We start from the raw sequence: 19,288 nt of genomic DNA on the forward strand, positions 1-19,288 counted from the left end.
ATCTTGCTTGTTGCGGAACACCCACTTTGTTCCAATGACTCTTGCACCTTTTGGTCGCTCTTCAAGATTCCAAACTTCATTGCGAGTGAAGTTGTTCAACTCTTCATGCATGGCATTGATCCAATCCGGATCTTTAAGAGCTTCTTCTACCTTGGTAGGCTCATAGCAAGAGACAAAAGAGTGATGAGCGATAAATGAAGTAAGTTTTTGAGATCGAGTCATTACACCCTTTGATGGACTCCCTATGATGAGATCTTGTGGATGATCTTGTAGGAGAGGTGTATTTCTTCTATTGACCACTTGAGGAGGAGGTTGTGGAGCATCAACATCTTGTGCTTGTACCACCATTTGTTCATGGGAGATATGAGTATCTTCATTTTCTACTCTCCCATCTTTTTCACCATCTTGTGGTACATTTGATGAAGAAGGTTGGTTAATGACTTGTACATCATCTTCATCATCTTTTGGCTTGATGTCTCCCACCGGGATATTCTTCATAGCCTCCCTCAATGGTTCATCACCTACATCATCAAGATTCTCATGTGCTCCTTGGGAGCCGTTAGATTCATCAAATTCCACATCATATGTTTCTTCAACCAAGCCGGTGGCATGATTGAATACTCTATATGCTTTGGACTTCAATGAGTAGCCAACAAGAAAACCTATATCACAACGTCTTTGAAACTTCCCTAGGTGTTGCCGCTTCTTGTAGATGTAGCACTTGCAACCAAACACCCTAAAGAAGGAGACGTCCGGCTTCTTCCCATTGAGCAACTCATACGGTGTCTTGACAAGGAACTTTTGAAGAAATAGGCGGTTGGATGCATAACATGCGGTGTTGATTGCTTCCGCCCATAGAGCTTCAGGGGGTGTTGTACTCATCTAGCATTGTCCTTGCAAGAGTGATCAAAGTCCGGTTCTTCCTCTCAACTACACCATTTTGTTGAGGAGTATAGGTTGCGGAGACTTCATGTTTGATTCCAACTTCATCACAATAAGCTTCTATGTTTGTGTTGTCAAACTCTTTGCCATTGTCACTTCTTATCTTCTTGAGCTTCACTTCAAATTCATTTTGAGCTCTCTTGGCAAACTTCTTGAAACAAGATGCAACTTCGGATTTGTCATGAAGGAAAAACACCCATGTATATCTTGAATAGTCATCCACAATCACAAGGCAATAGAGATTTCCTCCCAAACTCTTGTATGTTGTTGGTCCAAATAAATCCATGTGTAGGAGTTCTAGCACTCTTGTGGTTGACATGAAAGCTTTGGTTGGATGAGTGTTTGCAACTTGCTTGCCGGCTTGACATGCACTACAAAGCTTGTCCTTCTCAAACTTCACATCCTTCAACCCTCTCACCAAATCATTCTTCATAAGCTTCTTGAGTGAGCTCATCCCAACATGAGCAAGTCTTCTATGCCATAGCCACCCAAGTGTTGTTTTGGTGAATAGGCAAGTCTTCAAGTTTGCATCTTCGGAGGTGAAGTCAACTAGATATAAGTTGTTGTATCTAAATCCATTGAATATCACTTGATTGTCATCTACTTTGGATACAACAACCTCCTTCTCAGTGAATAAGCATTGAAAGCCAAGATCACACAATTGCCCAACGGATAGCAAGTTGAAGCTCAATGAAGCAACATAGAGCACATTGGAGATGGAATGATCATTTGAGATTGCCACTTTGCCCAATCCTTTAACCTTGCCCTTTGAATTATCTCCAAATGTTATTTTCTCTTGTCCATCTACCTCTTCATCTAGTGAGGTGAACATACGGGGATCACCGGTCATATGTTGAGTGCAACCACTATCAATAACCCAATGACTTCCACCGGTCTTGTAGTTCACCTACACACAAGAGATTCAAGCTTTAGGGATCCAAGCTTGTTGAGGGCCCTTCACCTTCTCAACAAGTGACTTAGCCACCCAAATTTTCTTAGGCCTACTCTTGTTGGGGGGACCTAAGAACATGACTTTCATCTTTCCACTCGAATCTTTTCTAAGCATGTAGTGAGCATTGAAAGCAAAGGGTCTAGCATGCTTGGGCAAGGGTTGTGGTGGTGGAGTTTGACACTCATGAGCAAAGTGGCCTTCTTGTCCACACTCAAAACATCTCTTTGGCTTTGGCTTTGGTTTTGATTGTTGGTGTTGAGCTTGAGCCTTCTTCTTCTCTACACTTGCCATATATCCAATGCCACTTCTATCCATCTTCATGACGGTATTCATGAGTAGCTCACTTTGGAGATGCTTGCCTCTAGCAAACTTGCTCAATCCCACCTTGAGATGCTCTTTCTCCATCTTGAGCTTCTTGTTCTCTTCCTTGAGAATATCATTGTTCTTCTCCTCCTTGAGTTTCTTGATTTCTTCTTTTAGCTTCTCATTCTCAAGGATCACCTCTTTGTCATGATCAAGAGTTTCTAGCACTGATGGTGTTGTGACTTTTCATCTCTTCAAGATCTTTCATGAGCTTCTCATTGTCACTCTTGAGCTTGACATACTCATCATAGTCATTGCACTCAACCACTTGCTTGCCTTTGCTACTAGATCCATGCTCAATGCTTTCATCAATTAAATCATCACATGAGGTAGCTATATCAATCTTAACAACATGGTTAGTAGCATCATGTGGCTCATTTGGTAAGAATTCTTGTGCAATAATAAGGGTATCATAATCGATCTTTAGAGTTGTATATTCATCTTTTAGCTTGTTGTGACTAGTGATAAGCTCATTGTGCACCCACTCAAGTTTATCATTTTTATCTTTAAGCTCTTTCTTAGAAGATTTTAGCTCCTTGAGTTTGGATGATATAGAATCATTTGTTTCTTTGAGCTCATCATTAGCCTTTTCTAATGTATCACACTTAGCTAAGAGTGAATCATTTTTAGCATCAAGTTTTTCATTTGTAGCTCTACTCTTTCTAATGATCTTAGTATATTTTCTTAGTATTTTGACAAGATCATCATATGTAGGTGAGTCATCATCATCACTATCACTATCATCATCACTAGCATGTTCATCATCACTACTATCATCACTCTTAGTTACCTTGCATTCACCTTTGGCCATAAGGCATAGGTGTGTAGAGGATGATAGCGATGATGGCGGTGAAGATGCAAGATCAATAGCAATGGCGGCCACCTTTTCATCGTCACTATCATCATCGGATGATCCACTTGATGAATCAATGTCCGTGAGCCAATCACCGACAATATAGGCCTTGCCACTCTTCTTCTTCTTGTAGAACTCCCTCTTTTTGCCATCTCTCTTCTTGTATGTCTTGTTCTTCTTCTTTTCATCTTCATCGCTTGAATCATCTTTCTTGCCCTTGTTCTTGAACTTGTCTTTCTTGGGCTTCGTGCATTGATGAGCTAGGTGGCCAAGTTCGCCACAATTGTAGCAATCCATCTCGAGATTGGCTTTCTTCTTGAGCTAGTGAAGAACTTCTTCTTCTTGCCATCAAACTTGATGCCACTCTTGTTTAGCCTTTTTAGCATCTTGGTGGTCTTTTTCACCATGAGGGCAAGGCTTTCTTCATCATCTTCATCACTTGAGCTCTCATACTCAAGTCTTGCTTTGCCCTTGTCTTGGCTAGCTTTGAATGCTAAGTCCTTCTCTTTCTTCTTTGTAGAGGATGAACCATCTTGTGGTGTGATGTGCATGTACATCTCATGAGCATTGATCTTTCCCAAGATTTGTGTCGGTGTAGCGGCGGAAAGATCACCTTGATGTAGCACGGTCACAATGTGCCCATATTTGTCAATGGGGAGGACACCCAAGATTTTTCTCACAACGTCGGATGGTGACATTTGAGTGAGTCCAAGCCCATTGACTTCCTCTACAAGAACATTTAATCGAGAATACATCTCATTAGCACTTTCTTTGGGAAACATCTCAAAAGAATTTAGCTTTTTAATCACAAGATGATAGCGTTCCTCACGCTCACTCTTGGTTCCCTCATGGAGCGCACAAACGTCCGACCATAGTGCATGGGCGTCTTTGTGGTTCCTTACACGATTGAACACATCTTTGCAAAGGCCTCGAAAGATGGTGTTGCGAGCCTTTGCATTCCATTTTTCATAATTCACTTCATCACCTTGAAGTTGTGCGGCATTCCTAGGTGCTGGGAACCCTTGAGAGGCGGCTCTTAGAATTCCAACATCTAGAGCTTCTAAGTATGCCTCCATGCGGATTTTCCAATATGGAAAATCATCTCCCTCAAAGATAGGAGGAGGTCCATCCCCGTGAGACATCTTGCTCTAAGCGATTAAGCTTAAAAACGTGAGCACGAGGCTCTGATACCAATTGAAAGGATCAAGATGCCCAAGAGGGGGGGGTGAATTGGGCTAATTCTAAATTCTCTTGCAATAATCAAATCCTACGGATAGCCCAATTAACCCCTTGTGCCTAGAAAAGTGTTTATATCAAACTAATGCACAACAACCTCGCAACCTAAGTTCCAAACTTACTCTAGCAAGCAATTCTATGGATGTAAAACAAGTATTGAATTGCTCAAGGTAAATGCTCAAAGTAAGTGCTCAAAGTAAATAGAGAGAGAAAGGAACACGGCGATGTTTTGCCGAGGTATCGAAGAGTCGCCACTCCCCACTAGTCCTCGTTGGAGCACCCGCGCAAGGGTGTAGCTCCCCCTTGATCCGCGCAAGGATCAAGTGCTCTCTACGGGTTGATTCTTCGACACTCCGTCGCGGCGAATCACCCAAAGCCGCTCACAACTTGAGTTGGGTCACCCACAAGCTCCGCCGGGTGTACACCAAACTCCCGATCACCACCAAGCCGTCTAGGTGATGGCGATCACCAAGAGTAACAAGCACGAACTCTCACTTGACCACGCGAAGCCTAATGAGAAGATGGATGCACACTTTGCTACTCTTGATTTGCTAGTGAGGCTACTCTCTTGGATTCTCAAATCACAAACACCTCACTAGGACCTTGCTCTTCTTGGCACTCACAAACGTGTTTCTCAGCTGTTGGAATGAGCAAAAGTTACTCCACTCACGAGTGGAGCCTCTATTTATAAGGCAGCCTGAAAAACGAACCGTTATGAGCTTCTGCGGGATGACCGGACGCTCCGATCGTTTTGATCCGGACGCTCCGGTCAGTTCAACCCGCGAACAGTTTTCAAATGATGACCGGACGCTGTCAGGGTCCTGGTCAGTACCGACCGGATGCGTCCGGTCGCTCTTGGATGCTTACTATAAACGACCGGATGCTAGATACTCAGGGTCCGGTCACCACTGACCGGACGCGTCCGGTCACTCTTTCCCAAGTCTGGACCCTTACTGGAGTCGACCGGACGCTAGCCCTCAGCGTCCGGTCACACGACCTTCCAGCGTCCGGTCACACCAGACTTAATCACCTCAGTCAAATGAACTGACCGGACCCTGCGGCCAGCGTCCGGTCGCACCAGAGCCAGCGTCCGGTCAGTGTTTGACCCTCCATTCACTTCCAATATTCAAACATATGTGAATGAAGTTTGCTCCAAAGGATCTTAGGCATTCATAGGAGCTACCTAGAGCTAGTTTAAACAAGTGTGCACCACACCTAACTCACTAGACTCAACTAGGTCAAGCTACCCATTCATACCCCCCTTCATAGTAGCGGCCAAAGGAAAAACAAAGTCCTAAACTACTCTAAGTGTCTCTCCAACTCCAATCGACACTTAGAACTAGTTATCCTTAACCTTGTCAGTCCATCCTTTGAAAACCGAAACGATTTCCATCAGTAGGGGCATGACAACTTCGATTGTCCTAATCGATCTCCATTACCATGACCTAACTTAATTGCCTCTGCAAAACACACGTTAGTCATAGTAATCTTGTATTGACATTAATCACCGAAATCCAACTTGGGGCCTAGATGCTTTCACCACACAAGTTTCATATTGGAGATTTTGCAATATTTTTTTCAAAAGAAAACTTAATGTTCCTCATATGCTACTCTCATGTCGCTCAAATGGTGTGTGACTCCTCGCTAAGGCATATTTTAAGTTGTCTTCTTATCCTACTTCTAATGGCATATGTGGAGCTTTGGGTAGGATAAAAGATGTAGCATACATATCTTGCATATTTTGTAAAGCCAAAGCTTGTATCCAAGGAGAGAAGTGTCATACTCTTAGATCAAGATATGCATGTGTGCAAAATATAATATATGAAAATACTCCAATTGATATGATCTCTCTCTAATTTATTATTTTGAGACATGGACCTTTTTTTCTATTCATGAACCTTCATGTGCTCATATTTTTTTAATACTTTGGACCGTCCATATTTTTTATTTTTATTTTTTTACTTTTGTATAGCCTTATGTCTCATCTAAAAATTTGAGAGAGAGAGAGAGAGTTCACACTTTTAGAATATGGAACATTTATTTTTGTGGAAAATGGATGTTATGTTTTTGTGTACTTCTAGTGTAGAAGCAGCATATATATATATATATATATATATATATATATATATATATATATATATATATATATATATATATATATATATATATATACACACACACATGTGATCTTGAACTTGGGAGCAAGTCTTTCAACAAGGATCAATAAGACTTGACAAAACTCTCAACACAAAGTCAGTAGCTTATGTAGAAAGCTTATCTCATGTAAGATCATATATGTTTTTGGTAGGATTTTTTTACCATCGACAAACAATAAGGTTATTCATCATTTTTTTAAATAAAACTCCGATAATCATACTCATTGGAAACAATATTATAGCATCTCTTATCTTTGCTATCTCTTATCTCACAACAACTTAGACTTAGTTGCTGCACTTGCATCCCATAAAATTTTAGGTTCATGATGGTTTCATGTGAGCTAAATAATCCAAACTTGGAGAAATGCTAAGTTGTAAACTAGGCACTAGAGAAACATTAACATATTAACTATTCATCATTTCTAGAATAGGAAGAGATCTAGAATACGAAGAGATAAACACACAAGAAGCATATACAAAACAAAAGAAAATATTTTTGGTATTTTTATTATGTTTGGATTTTTTAAATGCAATGAAAGAAAGAAATCAAACTAGCTAAATGCCAAAAAAAACTTACCTTGGTGGGTGAAAGCATCTAGGCCCCTAGTTGGGTTTCGGTGATTAATGAAAATACGTGATTACTGTGACTAACGTGTGTTTTGCAGAGGCAATTAAGTTAGGTCACGGTAATAGAGATCGATTGGGCTATCATAGTGGTTATGCCCCTAAGATGAAAATCATTTCGGTTTTCAAAGGATGGATGACAAGGTTAAGGATGGACTAGTTCTAAGTGTCGATTGGAGTTGAAGAGATACTTAGAGTAGTTTAGGACTTTGTTTTTCCTTTGGCTGTACTATTAAGAGGGTATGGACGGGTAGCTTGACCTAGGTAAGTCTAGTGAGTTAGGTGTCATGCACACTTGCTAAATCTAGCACTAGGTAGCTCCTAAAAAGCCCTTAGATCAATTGGAGCAAACTTCATTCACATATGATCGAGAGTTGGAAGTGAATGGAGGGTCAAATAGTGACCGAACGCTGGTTCTGGTGTGACCGAATGCTGGCGCAGAGTCCAGTCAATTCATTTGATCAAGGTGAAATCACGATCGGACATGTCCGGTCAATGTTGATCGGACGCTGTCCAGCGTCCAGTCACATCTTAAACACTGGAGTTCAGGGAGAACTGACCGGAGCGTCCGGTCCCCCACAGAGGCACATAACGGTTCGTTTTTCAGCCATGGTTATAAATACTTTCTCCATTCGTGTGTGGAGGTATTTTTACTCATTCCAACAGCTAAGAAACACCTTTAAGAGTGCCAAGAAGAGCAAGGTCCTAGTGAGGTGATTGAGATTTGAGAATCCCAAAGAGAGCCCTCATTAGTGAAAGCAAGAGTAGCAAAGTGTGCATCCACCCTTCTCATTAGGCTTGTCGTGGTCAAGTGAGAGTTCGTGCTTGTTACTCTTGGTGATTGCCATCACCTAGATAGCTTGGTGGTGATTGGGAGTTTGGTGATCATCCGGTGGAGCTTGTGGATGACCCAACTCAAGTTGTGAGCGGTTGTGGGTGATTCACCGCAATGGAGTGTCAAAGAATCAACCTGTAGAGAGTACTTGATCCTTGTGTGGATCAAGGGGAGCTACACCCTTGTGCGGGTGCTCCAATGAGGACTAGTGGGGAGTAACAAATTTCCGATACCTCGGCAAAACATCACCGTGTTCCTCCTTCTCTCTTTACTTTGAGCATTTACTTTGAGCAATTCAATTCTTGTCATTTACATTCGTAGAATTGCCATGCTAGAGTAGGATTGGAACCTAGGTTGGTAAACTTTTATGCGATAGATCAATAGAAACACTTTCTAGGCACAAGGGGTTAATTAGGCTAACCGTAGGACTTAATTATTACAAAGAAATTTAGAATTAGCCCAATTCACCCCCTCCTCTTGGGCATCTTGATCCTTTCAATTGGTATCAGAGTCTCATGCTCACGTATTTAGGCTTAACTGCCTAGAGAAAGATGTCTCACGAGAATGGACCTCCTCCTATCTTTGAGGGGAATGATTTTCCATATTGGAAAATCCGCATGGAGGCGTATCTAGAAGCTCTTGATGTTGGAATACTTAGAGCCGCCTCACAAGGCTTCCCAAAATCTCAGGATGCTACACACCTACAAGGTGATGAGTGTAACACCCTCGTTGTTAAGAATGCACTTAACCTTGACATTGCATGATCATAATCATCATTGAGCATTCATGATCATAAGCATATCATGTATTCCATCTTTGTTGGCTTATATTGCATATGATATTACTTAATTGCCTTACTTAGATTAGGGTTTACATGTAACCAATGTATGAAATGTGTGTGGAACCTTGTGAATGCTTTAAACATGTTTAGAATAGCATAAGGAATAACTTTGGTATTCATGACTAAGTCTAGTTTAGTCTCTAAGTCATTGATATGGTGTATGACATCATTTTAAGTTGTATGTTTGACCTAGTTTGAACTATGTCATAGAGACTTTGCATGGCAGTGAACCTTTAAGCAAAGTTGTAGTATTTGAGTAGAGCAACAACTTTTATGTTTGGGTCTTGAGCTAATTCAGTGCATAGCTTAGTCATTTTGTGCTCACAAAAATCCATATTTTACTGTTTTGCAACACTTATAATTGTTCTAAGTTAAAACTGGTTTCCAGTGTTATTTGCTCAACTTTGGCAGGATATTACTCCGTATTGGTTGATAATTAGAACTTGATCATTTAATAGAAAATGAAGATGGTATATAGGGCTTCAACTTTGGTTTAGAAAGTTTGCGCTAATGGTCCGCGGTTTAGGAGTTTTTATCGCTATCAAATGGCGTCGTCAGGTCGGCCTGTCGAGCACTGATGGCTTGATCGGCCTAGCTTCAGTGGCCGACCGTGGCAGACTGTGAACGCCACGTGGTGGCCACCCATCGCCGATGTCCTGACCGGCCAGGCCACGTCGGGCCACAGCACGCCTTCACCCGCCCACGCTCACCCGTGACCTCTCTACAGTTTCATTTCATTGCCTAGCTTTCTCCTTCGCCTCAGCGCTAACCCGCAATGCTCCGTAGCAGCTCCACGCTGCTCTGTCGACGCCATTGCCGGCCTAGCTCACACCACGCCCCTCCTCTGCCACCGTAGCAGCTCCTCTATGACCCTACCGCATCACCGCGCCTCCATTGCTCACTAGCCACACTTGGTAAGGCCCCAGCGCCACACACGGACTCACCGGAGTTCCGTCGCCGAGCTCCATCACCATGGCCACACCGTTTCCGACTGCCTCTAGCTGTGGTAGTGGGTGTGTTAGCTTCGTAGTTGTGTGTAGATGCTCAGTGTAGCCCTAGTTTGTGCTTTTGTGGCCAGCTTCGGCGTATCACCGTCGAGCCGCTCCGCTGCCCCGCCATGAACGCCGCCATCGTTGTTAGCTCTGACGATAGGTCTTGATAGGTAGCTCTATAGGTGCACGATGTCGTGTGGAAGCTTGCAGTACCGATGCCGTCGCCGACGAGGCTCGCCGTCGGTGAGCTCCGCCGATTCCGCGCTGCTCCCCTGTTTTGGTGCGGATGACATGTGGGCCCGACTGTTTGGAGGATCCCGGCTGTAAGTTGGTTAAGGATTGAAAGATAGTTCATTTATTTCAGTTTTTGCATGCAACTTTGGAAAATCATAGGTGGAGTTCTAGTGGTCCTATTTTTGTGAACCAAATGTTGAAGTGTTCATCATGAAGTGTAGTTTTTTATAAAAATATGAAATGTACAGTTTCTTGTATTTTTCATGGTGATTAAAATGTATTTAAATAAGTGTTTTTTGTATGTTAGTAAACTTGTAAAATAGATATCTTGAGCAAGAAATGTGATAAAATTGTGATTCCAATTTTGTGGGTTTTGTGTTGACTTTATCTAGCTAGGAAAAATATTAAACTTACTGTAAACTTGTTTGGAATAGGGTCTTTCTATTTATCTAGTAATAAATGGTATTTTCTAGGGAAAATTGTAGGGATAAAAATATGCAACATATTGACATGCAAATTTTTGTACAGTATTATGGCACTAGTATGATGCTAGGAAAAATATATAATCTGTTGTTTGACACTTTTCTATAGGGTTTACTATTTTCGCTAAAATAGACCTTGTTAGCTTGTCATTTTTGTAAAGAATGTTATACTTGGTAAAATAGCATGAAAATTTTACAGTAGTCTATTAGTAGCACTTGTAAGCCATGGTAATTTTCTGAGAATTTATTATGCACATTTGGTATATGTTTATTATTTAACCTAAGTATCTTAGTAAATTGATAAAGGCATGTAAATAAATAGTTTGGGATTCGACATTATGTTTTCTTGAGTGTATTTGATATCCTTGAACTGTTGGTATGCTTGGTGAGGTCAATTTTGGAATGTTTATATGCAGTAAAAATATCGTTGCTTTATAATTCGGGTGAGAAGGGTTTTTTGACAGATTCTGTGGTTTGGTAGGTTGCATAGTCAAAATGATGTTTGCTATAAAAATGGTTAATAACAAAGTTGTAGGTAACTTATTCATCTATCTTGTGTTAAAATTTGAGGGCAATAGGCCAAAGGGTTTAGGAGTTATAGCTGTTTAAAGTTATTATTCCAAAGTGCTTGCTCTGTGGAATTTCTGGATAGCACTGTATTGATTGCCTGTTTTGGTTAGGGTAGAGTGTGAATTAGCTTTTGGTGATTAAATAAGAGTTATAACTTTGTTATAAAAATATTGTTGCTTTTGGTGAGGTCAAATTTGGAATGTTTGTATGCAGTAAAAATATCGTTGCTTTATAATTCGGGTGAGAAGGGTTTTCGGACAGATTCTGTGGTTTGGTAGGTTGCATAGTCAAAATGATGTTTGCTATAAAAATGGTTAATAACAAATTTGTAGGTAACTTATTCATCTATCTTGCGTTAAAATTTCAGGGCAATAGGCCAAAGGGTTTAGGAGTTATATCTATTTAAAGTTAGTATCCGAAGTGCTCGCTCTGTGGAATTTCTGGACAGCACTGTATTGATTGCCTGTTTTGGTTAGGATAGACTATGAATTAGCTTTTGGTGATTAAATAAAAGTTGTAGGAAATTTTATAAGCTTTCCAGAAAGTCCAAGATTACAACATTTGGATAAATAGAACTTTAGTTATGATGTCAACTTGTAACTGTCATGTGTAGCATAGATATTGTATTGTGTGAAATTTGTAAGTAGATAGAGAAGAGATATGCACCTACTCAGTTAGTAAAGAGTTAGCATTGTTATCATTTGGCTACTTAACATCATTATTGCAGCATGTACATTCCTCTATCACATCCTCCATGATCCTTCTTATGCATTCATGGAACTTACTTATGCATATGCATGCAATAGGTGCCACCGAGGGGATCACACTAGTGGAGCTCAACGCCGAGCCGCAGGAGGAGCATCAGGGAGTTCAGCACCTGGAGGTTCCTGGAGAAGGAGAGCCTGAGGTTGATCACCTTCCTGAGTGCCTGGATCACTAGCCGTCAACGTTCGTGAAAGGCAAGCCTCGGAGCATTATAAGTCTCCCTATTTTATTAATGTCACTTAAAGTTATTCGTATTGCTGTATTACGTGACAGGAGTTGTTTGGAAACCATTGCTGCATATTACCTTTCATGACCAGAAATATCTACCATGAATCCTATTTAAGTCCATGAACGTTTATCATGCTTAGCTATGCTTAGACCGTTAGAAGCCGAGTGATTTCCTGTTACCTGCGAGCTATAGGTGATAACTTAATCACAGTTGGCTATATTGTGCTATCGTGGAACATAACCTGGTAATGTGGAATAAATGGAGACCGGGCGGAGTCTTATATGTGGTATTGTAGTGATTCCGTCTGTGTCGTTTAAGGACCGGACGTTGGAGGTCATCTTGTCATGTTGAACGCAGCCCCTCACATAGTTGGCCGGATAAGTCGTTCCGACCGCAAAGCCGAGTAGCTCAATTCAGGCTAGGACCATGAGCGGTAAAAGTGCGCACTCTGGATGGTAGTAAGGATGTGCGGAGAGCCACTAGCGTAAGCCCAAGGGTGGGTTAGAGCCCCGATCACCCTTGGCAGAGTGGTTCTCTGATTGTGCGGCGCTGGTCGTACCCACGAATTTGGTTCCTAAGTTGTACCAAAGGTGACCTAAGGCTACCTTCGCGAGGTATGCTTGGGTGTGTGTTAGGAATAATTCCCCAGCTGGGTAGGAATCGATTCGAATTGCCGTCTCTCCCAGATAGTGAGAACTTGACTTGAGTTCCTTTCATCATAGTAAATTATGGAAATGATGGTTATGAGATTATACAAGAACTCAACTGGATATGGTTGTTATTGTGATGACTTAATGGTACCAACATGTTTGGCATAGGCTAGTTGCTAATCTAGTATGAGATAGGACTAATAACTGATGATTCACAATTAAAGAGATGTTGGATAACTTATGCTTTTTCTGCAAATAATGTCTACCAGCACTACTTATAAAGCCTTGCATACTCCTTGGTCTCTTAGTATATTAGTTGGACGGGTAAGTCTAGCTGAGTACCTTCTTGTACTCAGGGTTTTATTCCCATTGTTGCAGATAACGTTATGTATCATGGCTACTACAAGAACTGTCTTGCTCCTGCTGTGGATGAGGACTAGGACCATGGGCAATGGTCATTCTGTATTTCATCTCACCTTTGTGCTTTTGGTTAGAGATCACTATGACACTGGCTTTGTATTAAACTATGTGTGATGTGGATGATAAACTACTTTGCTTCCGCTACTTTCAAACTCGGTTTGTAATAATTATTCGAACTCTGATGTAGGAGACATATTTGTGAACTTGTGATGTAACATGTGATGAGTTGTGTTGAATCTCTACTATCTTGGTTTGTATGTTGGTTGGTTGAGATCCTTCACGATTTTGTTGGACTACTGGGTTTATATGGGCTTAAGTATGATGGTTTGATCGCTTTGGTGATTGCTATTGTACTTGTGCTCTTATAAATTGGACGGTTCTATGACAGCTGGCATCAAAGCAAGGATTCAACATTAAAACTTGTCATATGTGTATTTAAAAACAAAGGGTTTGTGTTATAAAAATCTAAAGTGTGCTAGTGGTCATCTCCTTTATGCCCAGTTAAGGACTTTTAGGTGGCTATTTAAGTACTGACATGGGGGGGTTTACTTTCGTCGTCCATACGGCATGCTATTGTATGGATGCATGTAAGAAAAATAGACCCTAGGCCCATTTACTTTGGATTTTGGTGTTTGATGACTAACACAACCAAATTGGACTAATGAATTTGCAAGTGTTTGTTTTGTAGTTCAATAGGGTGCAAGACGTGACTTGGACAAAGGCGACATGATGATCCGACGATCAACACCATAAGCAAGACCTTAGGAGCACAAGAAAAGACATAAGATATCAAGCAAAGTCCAAGCACGAAGATAGGAACCAAGCCAGATGCAAGATCGCAAAGAAACGAGCTCGCAGAGGGCACAGGACGCTGCACAGGCACTCCGATGCACAGGATGCTGCATAGGACGCTCTGATGCACAGGACATTGCACAGGACGCTGCACCGGACGCTCCGATCAAGCAACAGCAGAGTCAACAATAGCGACCGGATGCTACACAGGACGCTGCACCAGACGCTCCGATGCACACTGGACGCTGCACAAGACGCTGAGTGCCAGAGTCCGATCAACATCAGTAAGATTCCAGAGAGCCGTTTTCGTGACCGGACGCATCTGGTCAGTGCTGATAGGACGCTGGTCAGAGTTCGGTCAGTAGCAGAAAAGTGGGATTTCGTCCCCAAAGGCTACTTTCTTAGTGGGGCTTATAAATAGACCCCCCAACTGGCCATTTGAGGTAAGTGGAGCTAAGGAAACATACCAAGGGTGTTGATACATCATTTTAGTGATCTCCACTTGCATAGTGCTTAGTGATTCATCAGGTGATTAGCGTAGGTGCTTTGTGAAGTGCTTAGGTTGATTAGACCACCGCTTATGCGCTTGCTCTAGGTTTAGGCCTAGTGTTTAGTGAGGTTTGCATACCTCTTACCACTTGATGCTTGTGAGCACCATTGTTGTACATCGGAGGGGCTTGAAGTCTTGCGAGATCACACCAACCATGTTTGTGGTGTGGCCGCCACCGTGTACCGGAGGGAATAAGGCCCGCGGCGTTTCGGCCGGAAGCTCGATAGTGAAGACGGCGGGGAGCATCTAGGAGAGGCTTGCCGGAAGGCATGTTAGAGACCCACTTGTGTGTGGGGAAGGACTGAGGCTATCCATAGAGTTACCTGACCGGGAGCTTGGCCCTTGCGAGGGATTCCTTGCGAGGGGCTCCAACAAGGACTAGGGGGAAGCTTGCGTGCTTCTCGATACCTCAGTAAAAATACCGGTGTCGTCGATGGGAGTTTTCATATCTCTACCTTGCTCTTTAGCTTCCGCATTTACATTGTTTACATTACTTGTTTTGCGGTGGAGATAGCAACTCACTAGCAAAACCGTAGTTGCACATTTAGATAGTTCATCTATTGTATATGTTTTGCTAGACTTAGAAAAAGAGGCCATAGTTTTGGAGTTAGATTTTTAAGTTGCCTAATTCACCCCCCCCCGCTTTAGGCGTCACGGTCCGTTCAATTGGTATCAGAGCCAGTTGGCTCAATTTGGACCTTTGGCTTAACCGCCATTGAGCCGACGCTATTTAGAGTGGTTGGGATGGATACCGCTAGGCCTCTGCACTTTGACGGCACTAACTTCCCGTACTATAAAGCTAGAATGGCTTATCACCTTGAGGCAGTTGATTTGAGTGTATGGAGAGTCACTCGTGATGGGATGAAACCCATCAAGAATCCTGAAAAACCCACAAAGAGTGATGAAAAAGAAATGCACTTTAATGCTAGAGCTAAAAATTGCTTGTTTGAATCACTTAGTATGGATGTTTTGAACCAAGTATTCACTTTAAATACGGCACATGAAATTTGGTTAAAACTCCAAGAGCTCCATGACGGCACAAGCAATGTCCGTGAGCAAAAACATTGTCTAGCAAAGCAAAACTATGATTCCTTTACTATGAATGATGATGAGCTTGTTCGTGATATGTATTCTCGTTTGAATCTAATTATTAATGAGCTCCATTCTATAGGATTATTAAAGCTAGATGATGCAGACATCGTGAGGAAGATCATCTCCGTACTACCACAAAAGAAATATGCAAGCATCATCACCATCCTTCACAACATAGGAGGACTTGAGCAACATGACCTCGGACATAGTCATTGGCAAGTTAGTGGCATTTGAAATGTCACATAAGATGGGTCAAGAAGAAGCCTCTTCATCAAGCAAAGGCAAGGCTCTCGCATGTAGCGAGAAAAAGAAGATGAAGGGCAAGCAAGTTGAGACAAGCTCAAGCTCAAGTTCCTCAAGTGAAGATGAAGAAGAAGATGAGGACGACTGATGATGATGATGATGATTTAAGTGATGATCAATCTTCCTCCTCCACCTCCGATCTTGATGAAGAATCAATCAAAGTGATCAACAAGGTGGAGAAGATGATCCAAAGGCTCAATGTCAAGGGTGTGCCCATCCAAATTCAAGATTTCATTTTCACAAATCAAAGAAATGAGCAAAGAAAGAGAGGATGCTATGGATGCGGTGAGTTGGGGCACTTTGTGGAAGTTTGTCCAAATAAGCCCACACCCAAGACAAAGAAAAAGGCATGCAAGAACCAAGCCCTCACTATCAATAAGATCATGGGATGATTCTTCAAGTGAAGAAGAACCCCATCATAAGAGGCGAGGCCGCAAGCACTCATCATCAAGCTCTTCTCGTGTGTGTCCTTATGGCATGAGGTAACGAAAGCTCTTCCTCTAGTGAGAGTGATAGTGATGATGATATGCCTTCTTATCATGAACTTGTGCAAGAAAATCTTAGTTATGCTAAAGCTTGCACTAGTCAACAAAAGAAGCTCAAAAGTTTAAAAGAAAATCTAGATAGTTCACAAAAAGCACACAAAATCTTGCTTGAACAATATGAGAACTTTGCTAATCTCAATGTTGAACTATCTACTAAAATTTAGAAACTTGAGACTAGTGCAACAACAAATGCATGCACAATCAATGATGAGCAACTCTTAAAGAAAAATTAAAAATTAAAAGAAAAGTTAGCTAGCTCACAAGAAGCATATAATAGTTTGCTTGCTAAAATGAAAACCATGTGCAAACATTGTGATGAGCTAACTAATAAAGTTGCTAATCTTAAGTCATTAGCACAACCTCCACCAAGGCATCTAAAAAGAAAAGTTCTATCATTAACATGTCTAAAAAGGATGCCTCTACTTCTTGTAATAATTTATGTTTAGACTCACCTTTGTGCAACCAAGTTTATGTTGAGAAAGTTGTTGTAGATACATGCACACAAGAGGTTGCAATGGAGAATGAGCAACTCAAGCAAGAAGTAGCTCGCCTCACCAAGGACTTGACTCAAGTGAAAGGCAAGGCAAAGCAAACCCAACTTCATCAAGATAACACCATCAAGGGAGTGAAGAAGCTTGATGACAGACAAACCATGGTTTGCTACATGTGCCACAAAGAAGGCCACAAGTCCTATGAGTGCAAGGTGAAGAATGGGGGAGGAGCAAAGAAGAAGGAGAAAAAGCAAACAAGCAAGCTCTCCAACACCTACACCAACAAGGTGGACAAGAAGGCCTCCACACCTTATCTCTTGAAGAAGAAGAAAAATGATAAGGTGGTGGCCATCAAGGTGAACAAGCAAGCCAACAATGGGGTCAAACGCTTTTGGGTGCCAAAGGAAATCATTTCAAACATGAAGAGCACCTAAGAAGGTTTGGATCCCGAAAGGAAAGTGAGAAGTCCATCGGATGGCGGGGAATTTGGAGACTTGGCAAAGTATGGGTGCATTTCATGGGGTGCATCATGATGGACAAAATTATTGCCAAATGGGTTAGTGAATACTATGGACCCAAATTCCCCCTCCCATGTTAGGGTAACTAAATGTTATTACTTTTTTAATTGGTACATCTTGCAATTGGATTTTCTTACAATTGGTATCTTTAAGCATCTAGTCACTCTTTATGCCTAGGTTTGCATTTGCATGCTTATTTCTTTTGTCATGCATACACTAGGTATATCTTATGGTAGGCTTGCTCGGTCTCATTTTTAACCCTTGGAGCAAACCTACATGGTTTAAAATTGCTTAGAAGCACGGCACATAGCTTGTCTTACTTTTGTTTATCTAATATCTGCCAAAGTCCAAATTGTAGATAATCTCTCCCAAATATCATCTTTCAAGTGGTATTTTGATACTTAAATCAATGTGCACAAATTTTACAAGTATTCAACACTTATGTGCATAATTTAGGGGGAGCTTAATCTACAACTTGGATGCTTTGAGACTAACACTTTTTCAAATGGTATCAATTTTTCAAACCTATCACATGTGTAGTAGTCTCATTGTAAGGAAATTGGAGTCCCCGGAGTTAAGCATCATTCTTAAATTGGCATCATCATGTTGATTTCATTTCATATTTATATGCTTTCTCCATGCATTATATAGATTAAACTCTCTTGTGCAATAAATTGCTAATTATGCATATGCTTTGCTTTCTACTATATGTATGCATATATTTAGGGGGAGCTTAATCTATATAATGTGAGAGTCAAATTTTGTGACCTATTCCTTTCTACATTCAAAGGATCACAAAGTTTGACCCTCCCTTGTGCTACTAATGTCTTCCTTTTTGGTGTTTGATTCCAAAGGGGGAGAATTTAGAGAACCAAAAGCAAGCATTATTTATTGGACCTATTGGTCTACAAGTGGTAATGGTTCGAGAAAGGGAGGATAGTGGATTATGGATTAAGTCTAAGTAATGGGGAGAACTTGTAGGAAACAAGGCTTAAATCCATAATGCCACATGGGGACATTTGCAAGGGCAAGATAAGGTTGCATATAGTATCTTATATATAGTATCTTTTAACAACACATAATCTTGTCCCTTGCATTGCATCCTAGTTTTTCAATTTCAAAAAAATTTATTATTTACTTGCTTTGGTCGTGTTGTCATCAATCACCAAAAAGGGGGAGATTGTAAGGAAAATAGACCCTAGGCCCATTTACTTTGGATTTTGGTGTTTGATGACTAACACAACCAAATTGGACTAATGAATTTGCAAGTGTTTGTTTTGTAGTTCAATAGGGTGCAAGACGTGACTTGGGCAAAGGCGACGTGATGATCCGATGATCAACACCATAAGCAAGACCTTAGGAGCACAAGAAAAGACACAAGATATCAAGCAAAGTCTAAGCATAAATATAGGAACCAAGCTGGATACAAGATCGCGAAGAAATGAGCTCACAGAGGGCACAGGACGCTGCACAGGATGCTCCGATGCATAGGACGCTGCACCGGATGCTGCATAGGACGCTCCGATGCATAGGACGCTGCCCCGGACGCTGCATAGGATGCTGCACCAGATGCTCCGATCAAGCAACAATAGAGTCAACAGCAGCGACTGGACGCTGCACAGGGCGCTGCACCAGACGCTCCGATGCACAGGACGCTGCACAGGACGCTGAGTGCCAGAGTCCGGTCAACATCAGTAAGGCTCTAAAGAGCCATTTTTGTGACCGAACGTGTCCGGTCAGTGCTGACAAGACGCTGGTCAGAGTCCGGTCAGTAGCAGAAAAGCAGGATTTTGTCCCCAATGGCTACTTTCTCAGTGGGGCTTATAAATAGACCCTCCAACCGGTCATTTGAG

Source organism: Miscanthus floridulus, chromosome 15 (genome assembly GCF_019320115.1).
Source record: "Miscanthus floridulus cultivar M001 chromosome 15, ASM1932011v1, whole genome shotgun sequence".
Taxonomy (NCBI): Eukaryota; Viridiplantae; Streptophyta; class Magnoliopsida; order Poales; family Poaceae; genus Miscanthus; species Miscanthus floridulus.